The following is an 8,765-nucleotide window of genomic DNA, read 5'->3' on the forward strand; positions in this document are numbered from 1 at the left end:
TGATCTTCAATAAATGGCTCTAAGCAGAAGGCATCCAGTGATATATTGAAACATGTCTACCCACTAGTGTTGAGATTTTGCTACTGCACTTCTTTTTTTTGTTGCTCAAATAGAATTACAGGAACATGACAGCATTTTTTTTAAACTGTCTAATTTTGAGATTGTAAATTTTTATAGTGAGATGATGGGTGGTTGAGACCTGCAGTGTACTTATAACTCCAACACAAGAGCAAAAAAAACAGACAAAGAAAAAAATAAAAAATAAAAAAGCTTCATTTCAAAATCACATAAATCTCAGCGTCTGTGTCTTCATGTATAATCTGGGCGTTTGCACTCACACGCATCACTTTTGAGCCCGTAGAAGGACTGAAGCGATACGTTATAAATCAGCGTCATCGCTCTCCAGATGTCTCACACCCCTTACTCTCCTCTCCCTCCTGCCCTTCAATCTCTCATGTCACCCATGAGTTGCCCTCCAACCTCCAGCACCCCATCAGTCTCTGTCTGCAGACTGAGCAGCCATGCTCCCCTTCTACTCTCCTTCACCCCCCTCCAGCTATAGCCCTTTGAGCTACAGCAATGCATAAATACATAAATCTGATGTCAGCGTGTGTGTGGGTAGGTGGGGGATGCCGACATATAGACGATGGGCCGGCAACCCCACAGGCAGGCCCCTTTCATGTGTCACCAGATCACAGACACTCAGTGTTTACACACTAGACCCATCCAGACACACAACCCCCTCCACTAAGCCCAGGCACTTTACCCAGCTATGTCCCCCAGAAACTTGTCACCCAGACTGAGGAGGCTTGGGGACAAAGACTGGGAGTTAATCTGGTGGCAGAGGTGGTGCCGGACTGGCTCGCTGATCTGATCACACTCCTGCTGACCAAATGTGAGATACAGCCAGGGTTCACAGGTCAAAGTGGTCATAAGAAATTCAGCTGGCCTTCTCCAGTTTGTCTGACAACTTCTCCCAGCAGACACTTGATTTTAATATCTTGTGATTGCAGCTTCTTGTGAATCACCAACTTATTGTGGTGGTGGAGGAGTATGTGTGTCCCAGTGATCACAGGGGCCATGTTTGCCCTTGGTAGGGTCTCCCAAAGCAAACTGGCCCTGGGTGAGGAGCCAGATGAAGAGTGATTCAGAGGACCTCTATGACAGAGAAGAAATCAAGGGACAGTTTATCCTGCCCAGTATAGGGTTACTGGGACCTCACCCTGGAGCCAGGCCTGTGGAGGGTGCTTGACGGAGAGTGCCTGGTGGTTGGACCTTAGCCCATGGGTCCACCCTCCTCTGAGCCCACCACCCACAATGTGCAGTTGGTGGCAGTCAAGGGCAGGGGCAATGGCAGTCCAATTCTCAGCCACTGATGATGGCTATGGGGACATACCTGGATGCCACCTGGTTGAGGTGTTCTGCGCATGTCCTGCTAGGAGGAGGCCCCAGAGTAGACCCAGGACACTCTGGAGAGATTACACCTCTCAGCTGGCCTACGATAAGGCCCCAGATAAGCAGTAGAAAATGGATGGATATGCAGCTGTTTTAATTCACTGAACAAGTTCTGAAGTGGTTACTGAGCTCAGACATGCAACAAATAACAAAACAATAACTTCATGATCATATTCAATTCTCAGTGAAAGAAATGACTGTAGTACTCTGTACACACTGTATTCTTGGACTCTACTACAGTAGCTTTGTATAATTTACATTTCAAAATAATCCTCATTTAACTTATACTGGGCCTTGGTGCAGCTCTATAGTTTATCCATTTCCTAAGCCATTCAGCTCAGCTTTCTTCAAGGCCACCCACCTTTCTTCAAAACAACTCTCTTCTGATTGGCTGTCCCTCACAAACAGAGGGTTTGTACAGTAGGTGGGTGGGTGGGCCTTCAGATGACCATATTAAGGAGATGCAAGCTCAGTGATAACATATAAAGACAAAAGTAGAAAAATTACTTGATTATACACAGACTTTATCATTTGAAACTTTGACCCAGTTTAATATGCGAATTCACCGTTATAATGGCTCATATCTGAAAGAAAATATTAAAAACTCTAAAAGCTCCACTTTAAGGAAAGAATGCAAGAATAATCAGTCATAGTCCTAAAATATTCCAAATAGTTGCACACTTTAAAGATACATATCTCTCTGTCAATGCACTTCCAAGTGATCACAGAGAAAAAACAAGATAGGAAGATTAAAAAAAAAATCTCAAATCATATGAAGATGACATCTCCACAGATTCATTTTTCTCCCTTTCAATAAAGAAAAGCTGAATTGAACTTAAAGTTCTGCTGTAACAATCTTCGTCTCCCTTCCGGAAACAAAACAAAGAGGTAAGAGAAAATGAGACGAAAGAGAAACAGAAGAAAAGAACAAAGCTAAAGGAAGCATTTTATCCTGCTGTGTTAAATTGGGTGTGACTATGAACGATTCGGAAGCCCTGAAAAGGATGAGAAAATACACCCACACACACACACACACACACACACACACACAACAAAAACAAATTAACATCTAAAATGCTCTGGCTCGTTTCAACCGTTCACTTCAAACCGTCATCAGGCCTCTAATGGGGGCCAAGTTCAAAGCTCCACTAGACTCCCGCTGCTTTGCTGAGATGGAGGAACAACTCTTTCGTCTCCCTCTGCCTCCCTGTGTTTGTTTATCTTTTGCTTTGCTCTCTTTCAACCTTCTCTTTTCCTGCTTCAGTCTCTTTTCCATTGCTTCCCTCCTTTATTTTTCATCCCCCTCTTCTTTGAGCAAACCTCCTTACTTTATTTAGCATCCGCGCTTTCTTTTCAACTTAGTTCTCCTTTGACTCCTTCCCTCCTGTTCTTGCCCCGTCTCTTCCTCTTATTTCCTTTTCAATATTTGATTTAGTGGTACATTCAGCTCTCCGCAGCCCTCTTGTTCTCCAGTCCCACCCTCCTTTTGTATCTCAATCCTGCTTTCATCCTGTATGCCAGTCTTTCAAATCTGACAGACATTGATCAGTACGGAACAGCGGGGGGATGCTGTCCTGGTGCAAGTTTGTTCTGAAGAGCCCCATCAACCCCTGGATCCGAACAGAGCCTCGAACAGCTCTCGCTCTCTAAAGACAACCACTGGTCGGATATAGACAGTTGCTCAGCACTGCCCTGCAGATATCTGCCAGGATCAAAACCCTCCCCGTCTCCCCTCTTTCCTCCTCCTTGCCTCTTCCCCTCTCTCCCTCTCCCCCTTCTTCTCTTTCGAAGATGGCAGTTCCACAAATGTTTAACTCCGGCTATCTGCTCATTAAGAGGTCTTCAAAGCCTTCCATTGATGCAAAAGCATCCATTTGAATTTGTAATCACCCTTTGCTGTACGACTGCTGCGCTCAGCGTAATTTCCCCCGGATTTTCTGATAGCTGGCTCAAAGAGCTAACAACCCGCTTTCTCCTCTCTGAGTAGCGGGAAAAAAAGAAAGACTTTATCAGACTTTTGAAAGCAGGGCGGTGCGTATTTGTGAAGGCCTTGGGTTTGTTTATATGTGCTGACAAAGAAAGTAAGAATATATAGAAATTCACTCCAGCAACGACGCACATAAGAAGATAAGAGCGGTGAGAAAAAAAAAAAAAAAATCCCAGTAGAGCTGGATAAGGTTTGTTTGAAGATTAAAGTTCTGTTGCCATCATAGGACAGGCTATTTTCTTAAAAGAAATATAAATGGTCCAGAAATTGGTTTGTCTATAGGGAGCGCCTTTAACTGATATAACTCCCTTTAATGGCATTTTTTTTTTAATTCCACTTCACAAACTTAAAGGTGTCTGAGGCTGTGAGAAAGCACACTTTGCCCACATGGAAAATTTTAAAAGAAGCAAAACATTCAAACTGTATGCATATTTAGCTCAAAAATCCTCTGTGTGTTGAGATGACGGAGAGCCAAACTCTGTCGCTCTATCACGGCATGGGGAAGAAGAAAATGCCGGGAAATAGAGAAAAAGAAGAAGAAATTCGTCAGATCCTCGAGGCAGAGGAACATACCTTTACATCTGGGTTTCCTCACAGGACGGAAGTGTTTGAAATCTAATACATAAACATTATTCCCTCAGCTCACCAGTTTTCCCTTCACCTGCAGGAAAGCGTGCACTTCTTTCTGAGCCACTTTGGGTAACTTTTCCACAACACAGTCCTCCTTCAGTAGGTTCAATAAGAGGGCTGACTGGGATTTGGCTCCTGCCATGTTTCATCAAACACACTTGTCTTCAGCCATCGCAGGCCTGTCTGTCTGTCAAACGGCTCCTCATAAATAGAACTTTCTTCAGGTTTCTGCTGCTGTCTACAGAAATGCAGCTACTAGACGAGCAGGTTAAAAGAAATCATTGTTGAATTTTCTGGCCCCTCAAAGACAAAGTGGGCAATGTGGCTTAGAGTGTACCAGAAACTAACAGGCCACTAATATACTTCTAATACCCATGTTATGCTCCAGTACAGTAGCTTTGCATGATTCACAGTCCAAAATAATCCTTATTTATCTTATACTGAGCCTAGATGCAGCCCCACATCCACTTTCCAAAACAAGCAATCCTGTCTTTAAGCCAACTTGCTTCTGATTGGCTGCCTCTCATAAACACAAGGTTCAAACAGCAGGTAGGCAGGGCTTCTGTGTTCTTCTGCGTATCTCACTGACATCACGCAGATACAAAAGTAGAAAACAACTGACATGGAACATTTCCAGCTATCTGAATCCTGAATTTTTTGGTTCACAGGCATTACTTACACACACCTGACTTTATCATTTCCAATCTTAACCATGGTAAATATGCACATTTACCATTATAGTATTATATATACAGTCGGAAATAAGAAAAATCTTAACAGGTGTCTTTTGAAGAACAGCTGTTCTAGTATTTTTAGTGACTCTTATGTGTCTGTTGGTAACATTATATTCATCAAAGTAATTATTGTTGTATTGGGGAACTAAATGGTCAGAAGATCAGTTTTAAACAAATTTTCAAGCAAGTCAAATTAATTTGGACCAAATGAGTGCGGGAAGAGTGATACAACTAAAAAAAAAAATCCAGATAACAAAGGCTTTACACCAGGAAAAATACTGATGCTTAATGGATGTGGATGGTTAATCCACAAAAGTGGGATGTGTGTGTGTGTGTGTGTGTGTGTGTGTGTGTGTGTGTGTGTGTGTGTGTGTGTGTGTAGGAGAACACATGTCACTAGGACCATTGACTCCAACCTAATCCCTTCCTGATGGCCTTTTCTTCAGACGCAGATGGAGACTAGGGGCTCTTGACCTTTGACCTGCATCACTAAATCACATCAGTCACTGGCTGTGAGGGCCACAGGGCCCCCAAACTGCACCAGGCAGATGAGCAGCTGCTCACACAAATTCGCGCACACGTACACACACACACGCACACGCTACGAAGCGCAGCAGAAATGTTTTTTTTATGTCTCGTCATGTTTTTATACATATGTGACGCACAAAAACAAACATAAGTCAATCTGCCTTTCTCACACTTTCAGTCACTGGTGCAAAATACAGGCTGATGTGTACACACACACACACACACACACACACACACACACACACACACACACACACACACACACACACACACAAACCACTAAATAATGTTCTTTTATATCTGTGTCTAAAATATTCTCTGTCATCTGTGTCCTTTTACTCAGCCACATCACACGCACTCTGCAGCACTCTCCTGTTTTTAACTTCTCTTCTCCTCCCTTGTGTGCTTCTTTTCAGCCCCTTATGGTATCCTTGTGTTGTGGCTACTCTGTTTTCTGCTGAATAAAATGGAGGCCAGGAAAGAGGGAGAGAAGGTGAGAGATTAACAGAAATGTAGATGTTTCAGGAGGAAAAAAGTATATGTGTGTGTGTGTGTGGGGGCGGGCAGGAAAAAGAGAGTTAAAACTTGTTTATTCTCTGTTTTTATTACCACCCGGAACAACATAGACCAACAAAATGTGCCCCTAATATCAGATGGGGTCATGTTCAGTTCGAGTTTGTTTGTCATTTTTGCAGGAAATGTGCTTATCTAACTCTATGACTTTTCATGGTAAACACATATTTCAGGTGAGTTTTTGTAAAAGCCAGATAACAATGATAAACACAACGTTCTTCTGGAGCTCCAGACCTGGTGTCACGTAGCGCCCCCCCCCCCCCCGTGCAGCCACAAGCGTATCTTTGAAAGTGAACTTTGAACGGCTGCGTTACATGAAGCAGCTGAGCAGAGCTGAAATGTGGGCTGGCTCCTCACCACACCGACGTGCCGCTCGGCCACACTGCTCTCCTATGGAGGTCCCCCCTCACTTTGTTGTCTTCACAGCAGGCACCTGCATTCCTTGCATTGCTGTCTCAAAAGTTTCGAGAGCAGCTCACTATCTCTCTGTCTGCTGCTCTCTCTCCCTCTCTGCTCAAACCTCCGTTGCCTTGTTGCCTGGAGATGAAAAGGACAGAGAATGGGGACAACGGAGGGAGAAGAAGAGGAGGGTCTTACCAGAGGAGGATGAAAGAAGAGAGAGATCAGAGGGGAGGAGAGGCCAGCAGGGGAACGACCAAGTTTGTTTGGGATACTTTGGATTTTTATGGCTATTGTGTGGTGCCAGTGTCCTCTCTTTACTCCCTGAATCCAATCTCAAGGAATAGGGTTGTAGTTGTAAGTGTAAAATAAAAATGTGTGGTTTAGATAGTGCAAAGACAGGATATTGTTGACAAGTACTACTCTGCTCACTGAGCAGGTGTGCTCTGACATATCTGTGATAAAACAGTCCCATTCTGTCTTGCAGCTGACCTCATTATGGCACCGGAAATCATCCAGAAAGAGTAGACTGACAGCACGATGGCTGAGTGGTTAGCACTGCTCCTTCACAGCAAAAGCATCCTAACCCATGTTAAGGGAGTCTGCATTTTCTCCCCAAGCTCAGGTTTCTCCTGCCGTCACAAAAATGCCAGGTGAATAGCTTTTTTTACCCTTGACCAAAGCACTGGCTCACATCTGGAGCTGGTCACCGGGCACAGCACGCTGGCAGCTTCTAATACTTAGGGTGGGTTTTCTTATAGGGATCAATAACTATATCCTTCTTTCCTTAACCTCATCCAGGTCTGAGAAGCCAGGAGTCAGTGGACAGCTGGAGGAAAATTTACCACATGCATAGTTACAAGTTACAAAAAGGAGGACGTGAGGCAACATCTGGAAAATGGGGAGGGGGGGGGGCGGCTAAAATACACTCAAATATCACAGCGGTTAATCACATATACACTACTTAAAACTTTGAAACTCACTTATCTCAAGATCCACCCGTGATGTGCGGGTGCAGCCAGCTAGTTTGCTGTTTGCATATTATTTACTCCAAGGCAGCAGGATGAGAGCCATGATGTAAAACATACGCCATCCACTAGCACGCAGCAGTGGAAGGGAGTTGTTGTGAAAGGCCGTCAGTTTGAAAAACAAATCCATAACAAACTTCTAAAACTCATGTTCCATGGTTACAAAACACACACACGTCTGTTTACCATTTCAGTCCATCTGAACCTGCATGTGTGTTTATGAGAGAGCAAGAGAGAAGGGGGGCGGGGGGGGCACGAATTTTCCTTTTGGAATCTCAACATTCCTGCTTCCTCCTTTGCCGCTCTTTGTGCAGCCATACTGACTTATTTATCTTTCCCTCCTATCCCAAACACAGGAACGCTCCCTGTGGATGTGATCTCGCCTGCCGCCCTGATGTGTGCACAAACCGACCCCCATGAACCCTTGTGCTCTCTGGCTCTCTCCGCTTCTCTCGCTCTTCCTCATTAAACCTCAACTCTCTCATGCATCTTTGTTTTCCTGCTCCAGCTCTGCTCCGAGAAAGGCTCCGAGGCAGCGAGGGGGTTCGGTTAAACGTCCTGCGCCTTCTGTGACGTCATCAGCTGTTGTTCTCTGTCACAGTGCCCGAGGTTTGCCTTTGAAGCCGAAGGCCGCTCTTGAAGATGCGTCTGATGGCTTTTGCCCTCTCTTTCATTCACCCACTTTCATCCCTCTACGCAGAGGCAGACATCAAGGGAGATTCCTAACAAGCATGTTATTTAGACAATGATGTCATTGCCATGGGGATGTTGTGTTATGTCTGAGGCCATGCATCACCAGAGAGGAGAAAACACAGGACTTAGACGTGGTCAGAGCTGGTTTTAGCATGCAAAATATAATGACAGGCAGTTATATCATGGACTGCTCAGTTCAGCTTTTTATCTCCCCTGTGGTGGAGAGAGGCTTTTCTACTCTGAACGTGATAAAGCTCTGATACTCTTTGGATAATATCCTTGTTTAGGCTGATGAAGACATTGTTAAACAGAGACAAGTAAAACCTCATGTGCCTCTCAGACTGCTGCACTTTTAAGTAACTCTCAGAAGCACTGTGGTCTAGGCATGCTATCCACCCATGTCCAGATCCTAGTCTTTGATAGATGGCCGGCTGGATCAGCAGCGTGCCCACCCTGTATAAAGCCTCTATTGTTGGCTGCAGGTGCATGTTTGTGCATATCAGTGGTACTTGGCAGAGGGGAAGGGAGGGTAAGCGAACACCTTGAGTCAGCATGTGCAGGTGATGGGTCAGGAGGGCAAAAGGTACTCGGAGAACAACTGGAGATGGGGAGAAGAGACAAGAAGTGGGGGGCATTGTGGCAACAAAACACAGTTTAGATGGACAGAAAGACTGTAAGCAAAGCAACCATCAAACCACTTCAAGTCAAAGTAAACCCAAAAATAAGCCCCGAAACATA

Source organism: Archocentrus centrarchus, chromosome 8 (assembly GCF_007364275.1).
Source record: "Archocentrus centrarchus isolate MPI-CPG fArcCen1 chromosome 8, fArcCen1, whole genome shotgun sequence".
NCBI classification, from domain to species: domain Eukaryota; kingdom Metazoa; phylum Chordata; class Actinopteri; order Cichliformes; family Cichlidae; genus Archocentrus; species Archocentrus centrarchus.